The sequence below is a fragment of the Acinonyx jubatus genome, chromosome D2 (assembly GCF_027475565.1).
Source record: "Acinonyx jubatus isolate Ajub_Pintada_27869175 chromosome D2, VMU_Ajub_asm_v1.0, whole genome shotgun sequence".
Taxonomy (NCBI): domain Eukaryota; kingdom Metazoa; phylum Chordata; class Mammalia; order Carnivora; family Felidae; genus Acinonyx; species Acinonyx jubatus.
Genome location: NC_069393.1, coordinates 21906634 through 21930969, shown reverse-complemented (window position 1 = coordinate 21930969; position 24336 = coordinate 21906634). Strand labels below are relative to the sequence as shown.

Genomic DNA, 24336 nt, shown 5'->3' with positions numbered 1-24336 from the left:
GGGGGAGCTCCCAAGGCAGCAGCAGAAGAGAAGAGAAGCTCCAAATGAGTAGGACTTCAGCCAAGCCCCCTTCCACCCCATCCACAACCTAGATTCTACCTCCGCCAGAGTAACTCTTGTGTTTGTTTTTTGTTTTCTGGTTTTTTTTTTAACTTTTTATAGTGGAAATTCACATACAATTTCATATCAAGAAAGGGATTCAGATTTGTTTTTTAAAAAGCCATTGATGTATTTTTAAATGCTATGAATTTCAAAATTGCATAGTGTAATCACTAGTGTGTTTTCAGTAGGTTTTCTTGGTGGAAGAGAACAGAAGACTTGCCAGATGAAGAAGATTTGGATACTCATATGGCTTCCAGTTTAGTGGTTTATATAAAAACATTAAGATACTTAAACAGGTGGAAGTCCAAAGAGCTGGACTAAAGTTAGAGGACAATGCCACTTGCCCATAGGCTGTAGTGCAAGACAGTGAGAAGGGTGATTTCAGAGGTATCATCTTGGAGAGGAGCCATATCACGATCAACACAGTCATCATTTCATTAGAATAATCCACGTACACACATACAGGGCAGATATAAGAAAGCTCAGAGAAGAGAAGAAGGTTTCCCAATAAAGAGGCAGAGACCTGAGGGGCTCTATAGGGAGTTAGTGTGGGTGGGACTCCTGGCCCATCTAAGGCAAACATAAGAGCTAGATTAGTTTCAGAAGTTAAGAGCAAGAGTCCTGGCTTGCCAAGAAACACTAGAAAAGTGAAATACAAGGACTAGGTCCTCTTCTCCCCCAAATCCTTTAGCCTTGAATAAAGTAAGCAGCAGAGAAAGCTCTAGAAGATGTCTTGATTCCACTTCTGCCTTCAGCTGACCTTTGAACCTAGCAACCAGGAGATATCAATTCTGCTTTTCTGTCTAAAGAGATGGAGTTGTAGGAAGTCAGAAACATTCCTCAGCACTTACAGCTAACAGCAGCAAAATTGGTGTGCATTGTCTGAACACAAGTGATATATTTTTTGAAATTACACAAATAGAGCTAAAGAATATTCAAGCACATCATAAGCATTCTTGGGCTACAAGCACAAAACATGGATAATTCAAGCATAAAAAATTACTATAAGAATACCAGAGTGTCTTGCAGAATTAAAAATGAGGAACAAGGATTGGGAAGGGCAGAACAGGGCTGAGATGTGGGGACTCTCAACAGCAGAAGTCTAAGGAGCCCCCTTTGTAGGGGCTGCCTTTTAGGGTTTCCACCTGCTTCCATATCTGCATGATATGGAAGATTTACTTTTGAAGATTCTCCAAAAAGAACAGCTAGCTGTTACCAAGGAGTTTTAATCTGTGCTGCAGTCACCTATAGCAAAGAGAAAGGGTAAGTGGAGCTGGAGCAACTCTGTGAGCGGTGACGCCTCCACAGTGTGCAACTATTGCATACACCATTATTCCCTGGTCTAGGAGTCATGGGAGAAGCCATCTATGGGGTACTGGAATCCAATGAACTTAGTCAACCAAATATAGTAGTCATGATGGCCGCCATTTTGAAAACCAGAAATAAAGCAAGTTGGTCTGCTTTGAACTATTTAGTAGAGCCTAATATTAAAACGAGTGCTCCTCCAATGGGTTCTTATGACAGTGTTTACCCCACTATTGTACATACTATTATAATTACCTGTTTACCTTTGCCCCCACCCCCACCCCACAGACTAGAAGCATCTCAAATATAGGGGTTGTTTCCTGCTCACATTTGCATTTCATCTATTAGGTGATCAATAAACATTTCTTACATGTAGGGAAACCATGCCTGTCAGACTCAGGATGGGCATAACTATTGGTCAGGAAAGGTATATGTTCTTCAGGCAGAGGTTGTGAGTAAAATAACAGTAGATTACTGGGAGATGAGACCCTTGATCCAAGATTCATGCTGTGACTGTGGTTGGAAGGCTAATTAGAAATCAGGCAATACAGTCAGCTTGTGGGAGGCAGACTTCCATAGCACAGGCTGAAGCAAATGAGCCTTTGGAGGTAGTCCTGGTCCCTCCCCATCCTGGCTCCTAAGGTAAAGCCTGGCTGATCTTATTAAATGTTTGGGCTATGTCTCCAAACTGGTTCTGCAACATCATATGCTGGGTCCTCTTCTTCTTCTTCTTCTAAATATTTGTCCTAAAATGGGACAAGTAAATGTGGAGGTGCTATGTGATTCCCTTGCATCCTCTACCCAAAAAGAGATAATTTAATATTTTATTTTCTGTATAAACCATCCATAAACTGTTCACGTAAAGCCTGATTTCCAGGCAATCTGATTATGTCTTCTACTTCCCAAGGGGGTTTCTTCCACTCTACTGGTGAGAAGCTTTCCTCTTGTTAATCAAGGATCATGTTAATCATACCCCACCCCCACAGATGGAATTGAATAGTAGCAAAACCATCTCTAGTCTGGCTATCACTGAGGCCCACTAGAGACCACGGCTTCTTTGAAGAACGTTGCCAATATAGCTGACACTTCCCCAAATACTAACAAATCTCCAGGTCATCAGTGATCATTCTCAGAGTTAACAGATCATGTATCCTTGTGGATCACACATCTACTCAGAAATTTTTTGAGATAAAAGAACATGGATTATAACACTGCGAGCTCTTTATGCAACTTCTTAACAACTCTGTTCATGCTAATTAATTGCCAGATCTTTGGAATATGATCAAAACCAAAGTCCCCTAGTGGCCAGGATGAAGGTCCACAGCTGATGCAGAAAACAGAGAGCCCAGAAGAAATTTCATCTGTCCTGGCAAGGAAACACAAAGAGAGAATCTGGGTCAAAAAGCAGACAGCTTCTACAGTAACATTTGCATCAAAGAAAAGGCTGAGAATATTATTAACTATAGAATAAATACATAAAATGTAACAATATTTGAAACCAAACAGCAACTCTGTCCTTTAAAAAAAGCATTATATTGCTTTCTTGGGAAGCATATATCTAAAATTACAATAATTCAGATTGCTTTCACTCAGAAACATTTTGTTAAAAGATTGCCTTACATCATATTTGAAAAACATAAGCAGACTTTTACCAAATATAGAAACAAAGATCATAAACTGAAAATAGAAGCCAGAAGACAGACTCAGTGGAAACTACAGAAATATTAACATTGTATTAGATTTGGCAGTGAAGAAATAGAAATATATCGTGATTTACTACCTTTACAAAAGAATAAAAAATTAGGTGAAAAAAATATTCAAACTATCAGAAATAGCAAGACACTTTTTAGCAATACGTAAGGAAGAAGATTTATTTAACTTTGGAGAGGGTTGGCAGAAAGGGACTAAAATGAGAAACAATAATATCACATATTAACTTTGTTCTTAAACATCTACATTTAATGTATCAACTTTGGCTGTTGTTATATGCCTTGGCAATTCAATAAAGTTACTGGAATGGAAAATTGAAAATTTTTATTGTGATATTTCCAATTTCTCCACTAGTGGAATAGTTTAATAATAAGCCATTGCATATGCTTTCAGCAGTCATTAAAATGAGTGAGCTACAATTTTTCTTTCTATTCCTAGTTATCAGCAACCTTATTTACCATTGCATATTAGGTAGGACACAAAGCTCAGCTAACCATTTGTGGTTATAATTTCTGAACAAGCAAGTATTACCTATTGCAAAGGCATAAGGTTTAAAGCTGAAAGGAATCCTAAGTGGTTTCATATTCCGTATTTCCTAGCATCAATGAAGAAACTGAGGCTCAGAATGATTAAGTAACTTGTCCCAAGTCAACAGCTAGTCAATAGCTGAGCAGATGTCATCCTTCTAAAATGTTGTATTACAGTAGACTACCCTAGAATCCAAATTATTTCAGGAGTAGCCATTGAACATAGGCCTACAAATTCTTGTCTGGCAAAAAAAGAGAAAAAAAGAAACAGCCAAGGAGGATACTTAATTTATTAAAAGTCTACTTCAGCCTCTACCTTTACTTGGAATGGTTATTTTTCTTTTAGCTTTTATGAATCTGCCCCCAGTTTTTACATGGTTTAATGTTTTATAAAATGTCTCTCTGCTTTCACACATCAGAGTCGTGCAGAATACTGATGACTCCCTAATTTGTAAGGTGATCTCTTCATAAAGCCGTGTTAATTCCTTTGTTGGTCTTTGCAGAGTAAATCTATTTATAATCTGGTACCTGCAATTAAGTTGCTCATATAACAATTTATTTCCCTTTTAAGCAACAATCTGGGCACGTTTCTTTGGCTCAAGCACTACATAAACATTTATATTAACTATTAACCCTCCTGAGGCAATGGACTTGATGGAAACAGGAGCAGAGTGGAGCTGAAAGAACCAGGGGTGGATCCAATTCTCAGTCTGGTTGCCAATAAGCCATGTGGCCTTGAACAAATCATTTATCTTCCCTGAACCTTTCTCTGTGTGTAAAATGTAGGAGGTCATTTTTATGACCCCTAAGATCTAAAACCCTGCATTTCCAAACTGATCGTTTTTAAGCCACCCTTAACAATAATTATTATGTTTACACCCTAAGCTTCCATCCTGTTTACTTCCATGCACGTGATACATATTTCAGTCCTACCATTGAGAAAAGTAAATAAACTGCAATAAAATGTGACGTCTCCTGTTAACTTCCCTTCTTGATGATAAGCTTGTTGAGGGCAAGAGATGTGTCTCATTCGTCCCATTCTGTACCTATTCATTGCACTTATGTATAAGACTTTCATCAATTTAGCTAGTTAAATGAATTTTAAAATTAGTTTCAGTAGAATAGCAGCCAAATAAAATAAATGATACATTTTGTATCAAAGTATAAATCTTTTTGGGGGTGGGGGCAGAGGTTTGGAGTGAATTATCTGGGATGATAAAATTGTGACTTTTTTGTCCTTTTACCTTTCATTAATCTCAAAATTTCACCCCGTATAAAAATCATTCATTCTTAGTGACTTTATTTTGCTTCATATGTGGTCAGCTCGTAATTAACATAATATAATTAGGTCTAATGTAATCTAGGAAGATCTCACAGGAGAGGAAGCATGAAGAACCCTTTATTGAGCTGCAATTCAAAAAAAAAAAGTCATGGTAGAGAGGTATTTGCATGGTTTCAGTTTATATGAAATCCAGTGGCATTGCAAAAGTATTCCCCTGACCTTGCATGCAAATCATCTGCACGTTGCTTCAATAGATTCTTTGTCAAATGTGAAGAGTCCACACTCCAGAATGATACAGAATAGCAACAGCATATTGACTCTTGGTGGGATGTCCTACCCTCTTTTGACTTATTATCATGTGGATTACAGGATGTTTACTTTAGTAAGATGCTCTGTTCTCAGATGGATGCCCATTTCTCTGGTCAAAGGAGGACTTCCAGGCAAGCAGTTCTCCTTTTCAGGCAACATAAGGTCGCTGATTGCTATCTCATCACTTTCAGATTCACAGTGTCATTCTGGCATAAACAATGTATATGAACACATACATAAAGTTAATATTTTCTAACTCAGTTTTTTAATAGTCATCACAATCCTAATTATGCTATCAATCCATTATAATTATAGTCATTATTACAAATATGATTTGTTCATGGGGATCTTCATTATTATAAGCAGTACATTACTGTTATAAATGTTATCAATAAACCATGACTGTTAGAAACACTCTTAATGTATTTACTCTTTGTTTTATCAGGTCCCACATAATCCACATGGGCATATTTATGTCTATATAAACTTCAAAGGAACCAGATAATCTCTTACTCCCAAAAAATTACTGTCATGTTAATAAAAATAATAGCTGAGGCTTATGGAGCACCTGCCATGTGCCGACACTAAGTGTGTTAACACAGATAATTTCATTAATGTTCCAGGATCCTATGAGGTAGAAGCTTATATTAGCCCCATTTTACAGATAAGAAAACTAAGGCTTATACAGGTTAAATAACCACTCAAATGTTAAGAGCTAATAAGTGATGGAGATAGAACTGGAACCCAATTTCACTTCAGATTACTGTTTGGGATAGCAGATGAACCTGCTCATCTGTTTGTGTAATTATTTCTTTAACTTTAAGTTTGCATGTCACTTTTAAATTCTGTCTTAAAACCAGAAGTATATACAGAGTGCAAGTTGAAATGTTTGCAATAGGAATTACAGGCTATCAAAAATATAATGAATGTTATTACTGCAAAATTAGCAAATATAATAAATCAAAGTAGGAGAACAATGCAAGTATTATATAATTATCAGCATAGTTTTCTGTGAATGTGCTGTTGACTGATTAATTTTACAATTAGTAAACTTATTAACTGTGTACCTTAGCAGTTTTTTTTCTTTTCAGTGTGTAAGGTTTAAAGTTCAATTTCTTTCCACAAAGATTAAAGATTTTCCAGCTGCCAAAAGATAATAAGGCAAAAATGATTAAAAGTAAATTTAACCACAAAGGTTTTGATAGTACCACATTCCATCCCATCCATTTATGAATTGATTTTTGTAAAAAAGCAAATATGTAAAATCTGATATTCATCGTTCCCTTTATTATTTTCCATTTTCTGTAGTCCAATTAGTATCACATTCATAAGGATCATGTGCATAAAATAGATATGAAACCACATTCCCTCTGAAAGTTTAAAAGCATTTTAGAAAATATGCCTAACACATTATCTTAATGAAGACAGCATACAAATCAGAAATGTTTCCTGGCTTTATAACCTAAAGCCAAAACAATATGAAACTTAAGAGCTTTCAAAACTATATAATCTAAAAAGTTTAAATATTTATACTGGGAAGCCAATAAGTACTTTGAGAATATGAGAATTCACCCAGATAGCCTTTAGAACAAAACAACACATTGTGATCCATTTCAAAACTGCTGCTGTATTTACAAATCAAAAGCTTACTGAGGGTTGTCATATTCAAGACCTTATAAAGCATACTCCATGGAAAGCGCCCTCAAAGAGCGATCTTTTGGACTCTCAGGTTTATTTTGTCTGTTTTTAATTATGAAAATAAAACAGACACCTGTTTCACAATATTTAAAGAAAGAATTAGTATTTCTTAGCCTATTTTTTTATTACACAAAAGTCCAAGTGGACATATCAGAACCAAGAACTCAATTTTTCATCTAGAATTCCTTATACTCAGATCTTCTGAGGCCTATGGGAATACTACATTTTTATCTGCAAAACCATCTACTAAAATTTCTTTTCAATTAAAATAGAAATGATACTTAGCAAAAAGGGTGATTACATGAGTACACTTTTAAGAGGCATATTGCTTTTAAAAAGAAACTGAAAATGGGGAGCAAGGATGACACAGTGACTGGTATGAGCTTAGGGTCCGTTAGAGCCAGACTCCAATCCTGGTTTTGCCACTGACCAGATACACCGCCTTGACTAAGTCATTCGACTTGATTAAACCTCAGTTTTCCTCATCCAGAAACTAGACATAATTATGCTAATTCCCTAATAACACTGCTGTGAAGGTCAGGTAATAGAAGCAAGCATTTAGCGGACTCTTGGAAACAAAGCACATATTCAATAAATGGCAAGTTAGCCTCACAGTTAGAAAAGAGGTAAACAACAGGTAAAAGCAAGATGTCATTTGTCACGGATGCTGCAACAACGCAAAAAAAAAAAAAAACATAACAGAAAGCAATTAGACGGCCGTTTCCACTTCTCTGGTGTGTTAGTGTAAAACAACGAAGCTTGGGCTGGACTAAAGAAGGAAATGCAAGTATCTTTCTTCACCACAAGCCATGCAGTTAGGAGATGGGCAATGAGAACTTGACCTAACGAAGAACCACATGCTCTGAGGAAACTGTGGATAATTAACTTGTTAAATAATTCACTGAAATCAACCACTTGTCATGCTGTCAACCGCTTGGTCACGGCTGAAGAGGCTGTGTAAAACAATGATGCTTACAATTCAAAACTCGTACAAAATTCCTTACTTGAAATGACCTCAAAGATCTTATTACAAGATTGAAATTAGGGTTACACCATGGCACACAGGTTTAAAAAGGGGGAAATGACAGTATCTTAGTCATTGCTTTATACCTAAGATTAACTATAAGAATGAAACACATAAAACTCCTCTTGTAAATTAAAAAAAAAAGTTAAATATCAGTAATCTCATATGGCTCAAACTAATTTTCTGGGGTTTTTCATGACACATCATTCTAAGTTCATGTAAGCTTTGCCAGTCTACCATAGCAGGATGTGGACTAGCTTCAACCTTTTCAGAGTCCCTGTAAAAGTGGGAAGGTTAGGCAAAATCGCAAACACAAAACCAATTTTCTACAGGAAGTTAAAGAATATAAGTAAGGTGACATTATGAAAGTAGAGTCGGCTAGTCACATCTGCATTAAAAATATTTTTTTCATGCAATCCTTGAGCACTCCACCAATTCTCCAGGGGCCAGTAATCCAATTTTTACAATATAAATTGACACAAGTTCCAAGGCCCTCTTTTGAATAATATTGAGCTCTGAGCTAAATCCCTGTTTTAAAAAAAAATTCAATTTCAGGGACTAATACACACAGCTAGTCCACACTAAGATCAGATGCCTCACTCACACAGGTGCACTCACTTCCAGGCACACTTGCAGGTCGGTATGACCATGTGGGTAGTTCTGGCCAATGAAATGTGAAAGAGACAATGAGTATCTTCTCAGTGCTAGAAGAAAGCAAAAGGCCCATATGGTTTTCCTTACTACACCGCAATAATCAAGGAGGTCTTGAATTGAGATTACAGAGGCGCAAGATCAAAAGAGCTTGGATTGCCAAGGCACCTCAGACGGGATAACTGCCACAAAGAGTCAGACAAACCCAGTGGGTCCTTGTTTGAGCAAGAAATAAACTTTTATTGTGTTAAGACATTGAGAGCTTGGGGTCGTTTGTTACCACAGAACAGCCTAATGTAACCTAACTGGCAGAAACAATTTTGGAACTATCTGTAACCTGCCAGAGCAAGTGGGCTCACCCCTGCAGAGCCATCACACATCACAGCTGGATCTGGTAACAGACCAGACCTCCCCTGCACCCCATCACAGTTGTACATCTCAGCTAGGTCCTGCCAAGCCCCACACTGCAGCCCCAGGCGACAGCCCCACCTAGCCCTCCTGCTGCTCCACAGCAGACCATTGGGCACAGTGGACACAGAAGACAACATCTGAGTGCCCAGCTCTGATGATCAGAAGGATTGCACTCCTGGGCTCCATGCAGTATCTCCTACACAAGGCTACTCCTCTAAGACTCACAGAAGTGGCGTGCGCGTGGGTGGCTCAGTCGGTTAACCATCCGACTTCGGCTCAGGTCATGATCTCACGATCCGTGAGTTCGAGTCCTGCATCAGGCTCTGTGCTGCCCACTCAGAGCCTGGAGCCTTCTTCAGATTCTGTGTCTCCCTCTCTCTGCCCCTCCCCTGTTCACACTCTATATCTCTCTCTCAAATAAATAAACATTAAAAGTTAAGAAAAAAAAGACTCACAGAAGTGGCTCATTTCTAATCCATAGAAACAAACACAGAATCAGGCAAAATGAGGAAACAGAGGAACATGTTCCAAACACAAGAACAAGACATAAAAAAAAAGACATTATTGAAATGGAGATAAACAATCATAATTCAAATAATGGTCATAAAGATGTTCGTCAAACTCAGACAAATGGATGTACACAGTGAGAGCCTCAACAAAGACAGAAAATATTAAAAAGTTCCAAACTGAAGTTAGAAGCTGAAGAGTACAATAACTGAACTGAAAAACATACTAGAGGTTCTCACAGCAGACTGGATGAAACTGAAAAGCATATTAGTGAGCTGGAAGACAGCACAACAGAACTCACCCAGACAGAACAGCAAAAAGAAAAAAAAATTTAAAGGGGCTCCCTTAAGAGACCTTTGGAAAAACATCAAACAGAATAACGTTTGCATTTAGGGGCTCTCGATAGGGATAGGGAGAAAGGGCCAGAAAATTTATTTGAAGACACAACGGCTAAAATCTTCACTAATCTGAAGAAGAAACACACCTAGGTCTAAGAAACCCAGAGAGTTACAAAAAAGATGAGCCCACAGAGATCTACAACAAGACACATTATAATTAAAATGGTAAAAATTATAGATAAAGAGAGAATCTTAAAAGCAGCAAGAAAAAAACAATTTATTACATGCAAGAAAAACTGATAAAATGATCAGCAGACTTTTCAGCAGAGCCTTTGCAGGCTAGAAGACAGTGGCCTGACATATTCAAAGTGCTGAAGGGAAGAAAAGTCCAACCAAGAATTCCCTATGTGACTGCAGAAAAATGAACCTGGACCACTTTCTTACACCATACACAAAAATAAACTCAAAATGGATGAAAGACCTAAACAGACAGGAAGCCATCAAAATCCTACAGGAAAAAATAGGCAACAACCTCTTTGACCTCAGCTGCAGCAACTTCTTACTTGACATGTCTCTGGAGGCAAGGGAAACAAAAGCAAAAATGAACTCTTGATACCCCATCAAAATAGAAAGCTTCTGCACAGTGAAGGAAACAACCAGCAAAACTAAAAGGCAACCAATGGAATGGGAGGAGATATTTGCAAATGACATATTAGATAAAGGGTTGATATCCAAAATCTATAAAGAACTTAACAAACTCAACACCCAAAAAACAAATAATTCATGAGGAAATGGGCAAAAGACATGAATAGACACTTCTCCAAAGAAGACATCCAGATGGCCAACCGACACATGAAAAAATGCTCAACATCACTCATCATCAAGGAAATACAAATTAAAACCACAATGAGATACCACCTCACACCAGTCAGAATGGCTGAAATTAACAACTCAGCCAACAATAGATGTTGGTGAGGATGTGGAGAAAGAGGATCTCTTTTGCACGGCTGGTGGGAATGCAACTGGTACAGCCACTCTGGAAAACAGTATGGAGGTTTCTCAAAAAATTAAAAATAGAACTACCCTACAACCCAGCAATTACACTAGGTATTTATCCAAGGGATACAAGTGTGCTGTTTTGAAGGGACACATGCACCCCAATGTTTACAGCAGCACTATCAACAATAGCCAAAGTATGGAAAGAGCCCAAATGTCCATCGATGGATGAATGGATAAAGAAGATGTGGTATATATATACAGTGGAGTATTACTCAGCAATAAAAAAAAAATGAAATCTTGCCATTTGCAACAACTTGGATGGAACTAGAGGGTATTATGCTAAGCGAAATTAGTCAGAGAAAGACAAATATAATATGACTTCACTCATATGAGGGCTTTTAAGGTAGAAAACAGATGAACAGAAGGGAAGGGAAGCAAAAATAATACAAAAACAAAGAGGGCGACAACACATAAGAGACTCGTAAATACAGAGAACAAACTGAGGGTTGCTGGAGGGATTGTGGGGGGGATGGGCTAAATGGGTAAGGGGTATTAAGGAAGACACTTGGGATGAGCACTGGGTGTTATACATAGGGGATGAATCACTGGAATCTACTCCTGAAATCATCATTGCACTATATGCTAAATAACTTGGATGTAAATTTAAAAATAAATAGATAGATAAATAAAATTTAAAAAAAAAGAATTCTCTATGTGGCATTCAGAATTGAAGGAAAGATTAGAGTTTTCCAGATAAACAAAAGCTAAAGGAGTTTATCACCGCTAAACTAGCTTTACAAGAAACATAAAGGACTTCCTTCAACTAAAAATAAATGGCACTAATTAATAACAGGAAAACATACAAAAGTAAAAATCTCACTGGAAAAGGTAAACACAGAAAAGTAGTCAACCAATCACTTAAAAAGGTAGCATAAAGGTCAAAAGACAAATATAGTAAAATTAACTAAATGTACAATAATTAGCTAATGGATGCATAAAATAAAAAGATGTAAAATGTTACATGAAAAATATAAAAGATGAGGAATGTGTTCAAATTTACATTGCTGTCAACTCAAAACAGACCATTATATACATAGGAAGTTATATGTGAACCTCACAGTAACCACAAAGCAAAAACTTATCGTAAATACACAAAAGTAAATGACAAAGGAATCTAAACCTAACACTAAAGAAAGTCACCAAATTGCAAGGGAAGAGAGAAAAAGGAACAGAGAGGAACTACAAAAACAGCCAGAAAACAATTAACAAAACAATAATAAGCCATTAAGTATTTATTATTAACAATACTTATTAACAATAATTGATACTTATTAAATATCAATAATTACTTAAAATGTAAATAAATTAACCTCTCTAATCAAAAGACAAAAAGTGGCCGAATGGATAAAAACGAACAAACAAAACCCCCAAAACTCATCTATAACCTCCTACAAAAGATTAACTCCAGATGGAAAGAACACAGAGACTGAAAGTGAAGGGATAGAGAAAGATATTCCATGCAAATGGAAATTAAAAGAAAGTTAGTGTAATTAGCAAAATGAAGGATAAAAAACATATGATGATCTCCATAGATGCAGAAAAGGTATTTGACAAAATTCAACATCCATTCATGATAAAAATTCCCAACAAAGTAGGTATAAAGGGAACATATAAACATAATAAAGGCCATAAATGACAAACCCACAGCTAACATCATACTAAACAGTGAAAAATCAAAACTTTTCTGCTAAGATTGGGAATAAGACAAGATTCCCAGTCTTGCCACTTTAATTCAACACAATATTAGAAGTCCTAACCACAGCAATTAGATAAAGGAAAAAAGAAAAGTAAACAAGAAAAGTCATCCAATTTGGACAGGAAGGAGTAAAACCCACTATTTGCAGATGACATGATACTGCATATAGGAAACCCAAAAGACTCCACCAAAAATGTATTAAAATAAATAAGTAATAACTCTATTCAGCAAAGTAGCAGGATACAAAATCAATATACAGAAATTTGTGGTGTTTCCATACTGAATTAGCAAATTATCAGAAAAGCAATTTTTAAAAAGATCCCATTTAAAATTGCACCAAAAAGAATAAAATACCTAAGAATAACTTTAACCAAAGAAGTGAAAAATCTATACAATGAAAGCTATAAGATTCTAGTGAAAGAAAGTGAAGAAAACACAAATAAATGGAAAAATATTCCATGCTCATGGACTGGAAGAATTAATGTTATCAAAATATCCGTACTACCCAAAGTAATCCAAAGATTCAGTGCATTTCCTATCAAAATTCAAATGGCATTTTTTTTTACAGAATTAGAACAAATCATTCAAAAATTTGTATAGAACAGTCTTGAGAAAGATCAAAGCAGGTATCACGGTCCCGATTTTGAACTATACTACAAAGCTACAGTAATCAAAATAGTGTGGCATTGGCATAAAAACAGATCCACAGATGAGTGAACAGAAATGAAAGCCCAGAATTAAACCCACACATATACGGAGAACTGATTTATGATAAAGGAGCTATGAACATACGTGGAGAAAGGCCATTCTCTTCAATAAATGGTGCTGAGAAAACTGGATAGCCACATGCAAAAGAATGAAACTAGAACTATCTTACACCATACACAAAAGTTAAGACCTGAACCACATATTTCTAAAGGAAAACATAGGCAGTAAGTTCCTCAACATCGGTCTTACAATACTTTTGTGGATGTGACTCCAAAAGCGAAGGAAACAAAAGCAAAAGATTACATCAAACTAAAAAGCTTCTGCACAGCAAAAGAAACCATCATCAAAACAAAAAGGAAACCTACTGAATGGGAGAAGATACTTGAAAATCATATATCCAACAAGGGATTCATACCCAAAGTATATAAAGAATCCATATACTGAATAACAAAAATGCAAACAACCCAATTAAAAAAATAGGCAGAGGAACTGAACAGATATTTTTACACAGAAGACATACAGATGGTCAATAGGTACATTAAAAGATGTTGAACATCACTAATTATTAGGTAAATGCAAATCAGAACCACAATGAGATATCACCTCATACAAGTTAGAACAGCTATTATCAAAAACGCAAGATATAACAAGTGTTGGCAATGTTGTGAAGAAAATAGAACCCTCATACACTGCTGATGGAAATGTCAATTGGTACAACCACCATGGAAAACAGTATGAACATGCCTTAAAATAAAGAACAGAATTACCATATGATCCAGCTATTCCACTTCTGAGTACTTCTTTAAATTTTATTTACTTATTTTGAGAGAGAGAGAGAGAAAGAGAGAGAGGGAGGGAGAAGGGCAAAGAGGAAGAGAGAGAAAATCCCAAGCAGGCTCTGTCCTCAACATGGGGCTCCATCTCACAACCATGAGATCATGACCTGAGCTGAAATCAAGAGTTGGATGCTTAACCAACTGAGCCACCCAGGCTTGCCACCACTTCTGAATATTTATCTGAAGAATACAGAATATTGATTCAAAAAAATAAAATGTACTTTTATTATAACTGCAGCATTATTTACAATGGCCAAGAAATATAAACAACTGGGGCGCCTGGCTGGCCGAGTCGGTTAAGTAGCCAACTCTTGATTTCAGCTCAAGTCATGATAACATGGTTGTGAGATAGAGCCCTGCATTGGTCTCCACACTGAGCTGGGATTCTTTCTCTCCCTTTCTCTCTCTCTCTGCCTCTCCCCCACTTGCACTTGCTCTCTCTCAAAATAAGTAAATAATTTTTTTTAATGTAAACAACCTACCAAACTCTACACCTGAAAAACAAATAATCCAGTGAAGAAATAGGCAGAAAACATGAATAGACAGTTCTCTAAAGAAAACATCCAGATGGCCAACAGGCACATGAAAAGATGCTCATCATCACTCCTCATCAGGTAAATACAAATCAAAACCACACTGAGATATCACCTCATGCCAGTCAGAGTGGCTAAAATGAACAAATCAGGAGATTATAGATGCTGGAGAGGATGTGGAGAAACGGGAACCCACTTGCACTGTTGGTGGGAATGCAAACTGGTGCAGCCACTCTGGAAAGCAGTGTGGAGGTTCCTCAAAAAATTAAAAATAGATCTACCCTATGACCCAGGAATAGCACTGCTAGGAATTTACCCAAGGGATACAGGAGTGCTGATGCATACGGGCACTTGTACCCCAATGTTTATGGCAGCAGCACTTTCAACAATAGCCAAATTATGGAAAGAGTCTAAATGTCCATCAACTGATGAATGGGTAAAGAAATTGTGGTTTATATACACAATGGAATACTACTTGGCAGTGAGAAAGAATGAAATATGGCCTTTTGTAACAACGTGGATGGAACTGGAGAGTGTTATGCTAAGTGAAATAAGTCACACAGAGAAAGACAGATACTATGTGTTTTCACTCTTATGTGGATCCTGAGAAACAACAGAAGACCATGGGGGAGGGAAAGGAAAAAAAGAAAAGTTAGAGAGGGAGGAAGCCAAACCATAAAAGACTCTTAAAAACTGAGAATAAACTGAGAGTTGATGGGGGGTAGGAGAGAGGGGAAAGTGGGTGATGGGCATTGAGGAGGGCACCTGTTGGGATGAGCACTGGGTGTTGTATGGAAACCAATTTGACAATAAATTTCATATTAAAAAATAAATAAATAAAAAATAAAAATGTAAACCACCTAAATGTCCATTGACGGATGAATGGACGAAGAAGATGTGGTGTATATACACAATAGAATACTACTCAGTCATAAGAGACAATGAAACCTTGCCATGTGTGACAACACAGATGAACTCTGAAGGTGTTATGCTAAGTGAAATAAGTCACATGGAGAAAGATAGATGCCACATGATGTCATGCATATGGTGGAATCTAAAAAAACAAAACAAACAAAAGAAAACAAAAACAAACTTGTAGATACAGAGAACAGACTGGTGGCTACCTTTGTGGAATCAGATTGGGAGGTGGGTGAAATGGGTGAAGGGGGCCAATTGTATGGTGATAGATGATAAATAGGCTTTAATGGTGATAATTCTGGAGTACATAGAGATGCCAAAGTATAATGTTGTGCACCTGGAAAAAAATTTGTAACTCATAGCATCCTCCCAGCTACCACCACCACACACACTCCTTCCACAAAAGATTTGGGTTTGTGGTTGTGTGGTTTTGGTTTTGGTTTTCCTTGGTTGGTTCAGTTTTAGGGAAAAGTTATTTGGGGTTTGAGGCTGAAAATTTGAAACTGGGATCTGAGATAGGTCTAAAACCCCCAATCTTATTTTCTAAAACATGTCTAGAGAGGATTGAATCAAAACCTTTAGAGGCCAGAACACTGGAGATACTGTGTTTGGCCCTGACCCCTCCATCCATATGTAATTAATTCAGTTTGATGAAGCAAAATCACATATATGTGTAAGAAATTCTAACAAAGTTCTGACTTCTTTCTCATGATAATTATGCTGTTCTTTCTTTTTCTTTTTCTTTTTCTTTTTCTTTTCTTTTTCTTTTTCTTTTTCAACATCAAAGATTGGGGCATCTGGGTGGCTTGGTTAAGCATCTGACTTCGGCTCAGGTCATGATCTCAGGGTTTGTGGGTTTGAGCCCTGCATCAGGCTCTGTACTGACAGGTCAGAGCCTGGAGCCTGCTTCAAATTCTGTGTCTCCCTGTATCTCTGCCCCTCTCCCATTTGTTCTTTCTCTCTCTCTCCTTCTCTCAAAAATAAACATTAAAAAACAAACCAAAAAAATCAAAGATTAAATTGTTTTCAATAGGGCTTTGTTTGCCCATTATTTGCTAGCGCCTATATTGTTAGGACCAACTACCATCAAGTGATTAAGTTAGGTTTATCTGACCTTCAAGTTTCAGAATGAAATTAGAAAGATAATAAATATAAGAGGATAGTTTACAGAATAATCAAACTGGGCTTCTTTCAATTATTTCAGACAGGATACATAAAATATCCAAAATAGTTTCAAATTTTAACCAACAAAGTAATATAGGGTCCAGCTACTAAGACAATCTGTTTCTAGACTTGTTCCTGGGGTTTTAAGCCAAATAGGATTATCCATGTACAATCCTTCCAATAAAAATGGGCTCAGGGCACTCTGATCCATCGCTTTGGTGGCAATTGTCTTAAGCCTTCTTTCTACCTTTGTTTCTTCCTTGCTTCTTGCTCCCACCTGCTCTACCCAAATTCTGAACTTTGTAGGTTTGTGCTTTTGATTTTAATCAAAGAATTTTCTTCCTGGCTTTTTACCCCTGGCATACCCTAGAGCTCAGAGTGTACTTGGCATCTAGCCCACCCTGTTCCTTTCCCATCTGAAGGAAAAACTATTATAGCTACTATTTAGTGAGCAATTGTCATGTGTTAGGCATATGATAAGCACCTTGTATACATCACCTCAACTAATCCCCACAACAGTCTTCACTGGTCAGTATTTTTATCACCATATTATGATTAAAGCAACCAACGAACTGGAGAAAGGTTATTCAGCAAGAGGCCAGAATTTAATCACAGATCTCAATCCTACCCTTTTAGCTTAAACTATTGCTGCTTCCATATTTTCATTAAAAATAAATATTTACTGACAGGGCTCCTGGGTGGTTTAGTTGGTTGTGTCAGACTCTTGATTTCACCTCAGGTCATGATCCCAAGGTCGTAAGATAGAGCCCCACATTGGGCTCCACATTGAGCATGGAGCCTGCTTGAGATTCTCTCTCTCTCTCTCTCTGCCCCTCTCCCTTGTTCACACTCCCTCTCCCCTCTTCCCTGCTCACACACACTCTCTAAAGTGTGTGTGTGTGTGTATAACTGAGCACCTAGTACGTTCCAGGTTCTGCGCATTCTAATTGAGATCATATCATAAAGTTGCAAGCAAATAGATAATATCATTTCTGGAAGCGATAAGTGCTATGAAGAAAAAAAAATAAAGTAATGAAGAAGGACTAGAAGGGTGGGTGGCAACATTAGATGAGAGGAGGAGAGGAATATTGAAAAGGAGCCAATCATTTGAAAATCTGGGCTAGAAACATTCCAGACTGAGGAACATCCCATTCATAGGTACAGGGTCAGGAATGAGTGTGCTGTCTTCAAGAAACAGAAGGGTGTCTGGTGTTACTGAGGTTAGTGATCCAGGGGAAGATATGTAGAAGAGACGAAAAAGGTAGGCATGGCCAGGTCCTACAGGGCCTCGCTGCCAAGGCTAAGAGAGCTGAATTCCACATGCAATAGGAGCCACATTTGAAGGAGGAAGTGCCACGATTACCACATAATTTTTTAAAGCACAGATAATGCATCAGTTTTAACAATGAATATGGAGACACTAGAAAGACATGCATGCATAAGGTACTCTAAAAGGCCAAAGCACAAAAACTCTAAAAGCAAATGGATTTTCTGCATCATCTGCAATCAGTGCCCTAGAAGTAACAAAGAAAAAATATTCAGCGTATTTTAACAACTAAACTGCAGGGTAACTTCTTGCCCCTGGGAAAAAGAAAATCTTTACTTTCTCATAAAAGAATAAAGAACACACACATTTCAAGAGCCATAAAAGCTGTAACTAAGGAAAGCCCATCTGGGCAACTAGATTATCTTTACAATACACTCTTCACTATTTTATTTGGTCCTATTTTACGTACCTCAGGAAATTAGGTTTCCATCACTCTCAAAAATTTTCTACCAAACTATTAGATATTATTGCTAAGTAGTAACCAATAATCCCCACCAACTAGTTTAAAGTATTCTGCCCTCCTGTGTCTTACTGATATTTCTATTACTACTTTTCATTAAGACTATATTACCAAAATAATATTATTTTGTGAAGGTTAAAGTTCTAATTAGGAAAACAGGAGCTGACAGTGGTTGAGTGCTGAGTTAAATTCTGAGACCCCAAGGAGAAAAAGAAAATAAATAATATAAAAATAAAATAATCTCTAAGGCCTCATGTCACCCTTCATTAATCGCAAAATAAATCTCTAGGAAAGAATGATCTCTTCACCTTCGTGGGCACCCTTTGCGGTAGGGGTTTTTGGAGGAACTAAAACACCCTGGGCTGCCAGACACATGTGTGTATGGATACAGTGAGGAATCGTCCAACGTGTCCTACTTTCTCTAACTCATACTTGGAAAGAAAAACAACATTCTCACCCAGCTCATTCTGCGGTAGCACATCACAACGAAAAGTACTCAGAATGAGAAGTCAGAAGGTTCAGAGCTTTGACCGCAGGCAGGCCCTGTGGTATTCCAAGCCTCAGCTGCTTTTTTCACACAATGAACTGTAGTCCAGCCTCCCCTGACTCTCCAAACGTTATAGTGTAATGTTACTCATCTAAGAAAACAGAACTAAACAGAAAGTCCTTCTAGTAACAATATGCTGATACCAATTGTTACACAATGTTGTGGCTCAATAACTGAAAAATTATAAATTTATCCTGCAGATAAACACGGTAAGTCTTAGAGTAGGGAGAAGAGAAGTTTTCAAGAGCTTGCAAAAAACAGGGAAAACCTTTCTTATGGGTGAACAGTCAGAAGAGTTTGACTGGGTTTTCATATTATTTCAAATCCCAGGCTCTGTGAGTACATTCCATTCTAAGAGAAAAGTCAACTAATTTAAAGAAGACAGGTGAATATAAACTCATACTATTATAAGCTATTGTAATTCAAAACTAGAATAACAAGGTAAGCCAACACTCCAAAGTAGACCCCAAGTTACTTTTATTTGGCAAGTTTAATTTCTGCTGCCAAATACCATAGTAAATTAACAGGGCTTCTTCTCCTCTTATTTCCCTTGAAACTGTGGAATGATCAAAAGAGAAAACAGAAGAAAGATACCCTGAATAGGTATTCTCTGATTAATTAGTTGGTTTTATTCACTTTTTTCTTTCAGGAGCAGGGTTTTGGGTTCTAATGAATTATCTTACCCCTGGTTATGTAAATCAGTATTCGCAAACACTTTTGATAGGCAGTCCATCGGTTAAAATGTTCAGTATATATCCCCAATATTTATTCATTTATTAATTTATTAACCAGATCACTTATTGCATATGCCAATATACATTATGAAATATATACATAAATAAAAGTGTTAAAAATCACTTACTGATGAACTAGATATTTATTTTATGCTAGTCACGGTGCTTCATTTTATCATTAGCCTATGACTCAAAGTATAATATATACTTAAGGCAAGGCTCATTGTTAACAGAATTAGATTTAAATCCATATTTCATAGGCCTTCTTGATCATTTCAATGAAAGAGAGAAGCTGATTTCTTGGTAGACTGAATTAAGCAAATCATCAACTTTGTTAACCTCCCATTATGTCAAAGAATTCTTACTGCAGTCAGAGAAGCTTCAATTCTACCAATTTCCTGTTTGCTTATGCTTGTATTATTAGTATTATCTTCTTTACAAAAATCCTTTGAAGCCACTTTTCTATTTTGTAACTGCTGGTTTAGTTAATACTGAATAATAGAATCCTTAATTCCTTAAATGAACAAACATAAAATCAGTAAGACGCAACACAATGTAATTGAAAGAAGAGCAGGAATCACATGTTAGCTGCTCCACACTATGGATTTCCCAGTATTTCTTCAAGATTCCTCTGTGAGGGAGGACAGGAGACCAAGGGACCTATGGGCAACTGAGAGGCCAGTATCAATCTGCATATTGTACACTTGCAAGAGCTTAGGTTTTATGAAATTAAAAAAAAAAAACATAAACAGAAGTTCAAAGTTTACTCCCCACAGCCTATTTTGGAGATAAAGTGTATAAGCAGTTGTAGTACATAAGGAGAGCTGTTACCTGAAGCATCTGCTACTTTACTTGAATATCAATGGGCCATGATTATGTTCTAGGCACACCACAGCTTAAGAGTCCTTCAGCTTGACCAGTAGGAAACTTTTATGGAGTTTAGAGGCTGTACTCTCTTGAAACAGCACTTTTCACGATAGTGACTAGACCATTCTTATTCCTTCGAGCTTCAGTCATTCATGCCCTCAGAAACAAACAACAACAAAGTTATAAAAGGCATTTGTTTGTGTTAAATACTTAACTCTATTCTTGTGTCCAGGTAAGATTAATCTTCAAACCTCAATGATCCTTGGAGGTGCTCCAAAGTTTGTTCATTGGCTAAAAGTTACACCATCACACCATTTTGTGCATTAGTAATCTTGAAATGATTAGCTATAATATATAATATAATGTATGAGTGTAGATGGTATCGAAACTGTTTCTTTAACATTCTTCATAATTTGTCTTAGTCTGCTGACGCTGCCATAACAAAATACCATAGATGGGATGACTTAAACAACAGAAATATGTTTCTCACAGTTCTAGAAGTTGGGGAGTCCAAGATCAAGTTGCCTGTGGGCTTAGTTCCTCGTAAGAATTCTCTTCCTGGTTTGCAGACCATTGCCATCTCACTGTGTGTTCATATGGCCTTTCCTAAGTACTAGAGCGAGCTCTCCAGTGTCTCTTCTTATGGAGACACTAATCCTATCAGATCAGGGCCCTTCAATTATAACCTCATTAACCTTAATTACTTCCATAAAGACCTTATTTCCAAATATGGTCACGCTGGGGGTTAGAGCTTCAACATAGGAATTTTGGGGAGACATTCAGTCCATTACATAATTTATATGCTTTCTTTCAACAAATATTTATGTTTTGTCTTCTATGTGCATGACACTATAACCGTTGTTGTTCTCATTTTAGAGGAGACCAAGCAAACAATAAATGTATGCATGTGTATGTGTGTGTGTGCATGCACATGCATGTGTGCACATGTATATTATATTAGAACAGGTGGTCAGGGATTACCTCTCTGACATGAGGACAAGGGAGAAAATATCTGATGTTACTGAGGAGCAAGCCTCTAAATATTTAGAGAAAGTGTCTCAGGCTCAATGACCAAGATGCAGGAGCCTAAGGGATGAAAGAACAGCAGAAAGGCCAGTGAGGGTGGCAGGACTGGGGAGGGGACAGTGATGGAGAAAGAGGTAAAGAGAGGTGGGGTGGCAGACATGGAAGGCCTTGGTGGCTAAGGTCAAGTTTGAACTGTCACCATGGAAAGTGACTGAAAGTGATGGGAAGCCATGGGGTGGTTTTTGAGCAGAGGATTGGCATGAGCTAATACACACACTTTTAAAGGGTCATCCAAAATTCTACATGGATAATAGACCATAGGGGCAAGATTAAGAGCAGTAAGACAAGTTCAGAGCCTTTTTCAGAAATCCAAATGGGCACTGCTGGTTTGGAAGAGGGGTAGTTGGGGTTAGACTTGGAAAACATTTTGAAGCTGGAGCTATCAGGATTTCCTGATGAACTGAATAGGAGATATGAAAGAAAGGGTAGCAAAAAAAAAAAAAATCTTTGCAGCATTGCGATAATTCTAGGGTTCAAAACAAAATAGCAATTTAAAGACCATTTGGAGGCTGTCCTCTCCTAGCACTCCATACTTCCACATACAACTTTTCACAGGTGCATTAATTATGTCTGCACTTGTCTATTTAGTAGCTATCTCTCCCCCATTAGAATGTGAGCTCCTGGAAGGTAGGACTTACATCTCTCTATCTAGTTCACTCTTACATCACCTGCACCAAGGTCAATGCCAGGCAGTTTTTGAGACCTCATTAAATACTTATGAACGAATATCCATAAGCTTTGAGCAATCTTGAAATTATACCTTATAAGTAGCAATTGAAAGAAATAGGGTGCTAAGAAGGCAGTATTCTCATTAGATGGCAGGTAGGACTATAAAGATTCTGTAATGTTTTCTAAGTTACCTTTTTCTAGTATTTAAATTCTAAGACACAACCAATTGTACTACACCAAAAGGACGTGTCTCCTACCAGGTGGTTAACACATTCTTCTGTAAATGGAGTTTTACCCTGATCTGATATCATAACCATATTATACATTTAATCTGTTTAATAATTCTTAGAAAAGTATTTCTGCTAAAAATAACACATACCACCAACCTTCTGTAATTCAAACTCAAGCAAAACGGCAAAACTGAAGAGTGAGGTCTACAGATAATTTTCAAATCTTATTTTCAATGATTGCAGGCTGTATCTGCCATAAACTTTTATACCAGCTGTTAAAAGCTATTCAAATTGTTTTTGTTGCATTTCATTTTCACCAATCCTCCTTATAGCGAGGTAAATAGACTGAAGACTAAAGATAGAAAAAGTTGTGGAGATTTGGGGGTGTAAAGTAGTGACTGGCCTATATAATCCCCGTCACTAAAAGGTTGGAATTATTCAGACGTGACCATACTTGGAACTTGGGGCAGAGCTAGTATGTAATGTACTGGTTTCCAGCAGTAACTTTTTATTTAAAAATTAAGTTCCTTTAACCGTTCTGCTGAAATGTCACTCGGTTGGGGTTTTGAAAGGGGAACGTGCAGACGGCTGCAGTAATGATAGAGACTCTTTGTGTAAACTACCCAACACGACACCGAGTGATGTGTGGTTTGTGATGTCAGCAGAAACCGCAGATAGAATCGCCTGGGTTTCTATCTCTTTGCTAGAGAACGTCCCTACAAGAAAAGGCTGACCCTTGACACCGCCAGAAACTTTCCCCAGACTTGGCCTCCATTGGTAGAAGGAGTCGCCCCCCTGCTGGCGGGCGCCCCACGAGAGTCCCAGAGGTGGGTCGTGGGGACGCAGACACTGGGGCGAGGTCCCTCCGGCCCTGCACAGACAAGGGCGGGGCCACACGCACTTGGGCTGGCAAGGGCTGCGGGGGAGGGGGCCCTGGGGAGGGGGGGGGCGGCGCAGCAGGGGGCCAGCAGGGGGCCAGCCGGGGGCGGGTGGGCGGCGGCGGCCCAGGGCCACGCCCGAAAGTCTCAGCAGGCCGCGAGAGTGGGGAGGGCCCCGCAGCCCCCGCCCCGCGGAGAGGCGGTGGCGGGCCGCAGCGAGGTGGCCTAGCCGGGCGGTGGCTGGAGGGCGGGGGGCGCCCGAGGTGGGAGAGGGTGGGGTCAGGCGGCCTTACATAGCCAGAGCGGCCGCCGGCAGCACCGCCAGCAGTCGCCGCCGCGCCTCCAGCGCCCGCAGGTAGAGTCGGCAAGGGCGGGGCGGGGACGCGTCCGGGGTGGGGGTGGGGGATGAGGGACGCTCCTGGGTGGGAGGTGTTACTCAGAAGGTCCCCCTGTGTGCGCACCCATATTATCCGCAGACGCGAGGGCTTGGAGCATCCTTTTGCACCTCTGAAAGGGGCAGGGGTGGGGGTGACCCGGTTACCTTACGCTGACCTCCTGACAGCTGCCCAGCTGCACTGAGAAAGCACAGGGCCCCAGACGGTGCTAGCTTCCGAGATACTTCGGGTGTTTTCTGCACCCTCCAACCTAACTGTCCAACACACACACACACACACACACACACACACACACACACACACACTCGCGCGCGCTCTCTCTCTCTCTCTCTCTTCCCACCCCCCTCCGCCCCCCGCAGGCAGGC

General features: G+C 38.5%; 1 protein-coding gene and 1 long non-coding RNA gene across 5 annotated transcripts in view; one reads left to right on the top strand and one right to left on the bottom strand.

Moving 5' to 3' along the window:
- Positions 1 to 637: 637 nt before the first annotated feature.
- LOC113600156 (uncharacterized) lies at positions 638 to 24240 on the bottom strand. Its single transcript, XR_003421109.2, has 4 exons — positions 24118 to 24240; positions 20678 to 20870; positions 6303 to 6378; positions 638 to 2773 (listed from the first exon to the last, which is right to left on the bottom strand). It is a non-coding gene; the product is annotated as an uncharacterized LOC113600156 (long non-coding RNA).
- Positions 23379 to 24336, top strand: part of RHOBTB1 (Rho related BTB domain containing 1) — a 121827-nt gene continuing 120869 nt past the window's right edge. For 2 of the 4 annotated variants that reach the window (XM_027062072.2, XM_027062073.2), the window contains exon 1: positions 23781 to 23931. The gene's annotated coding sequence lies outside the window, so the exon portion shown is untranslated. Of the gene's footprint in view, positions 23526 to 23780; positions 23932 to 24336 lie in introns of those variants that run through there. The other 2 variants (XM_015088333.3, XM_053207641.1) reach the window with 2 other exon arrangements.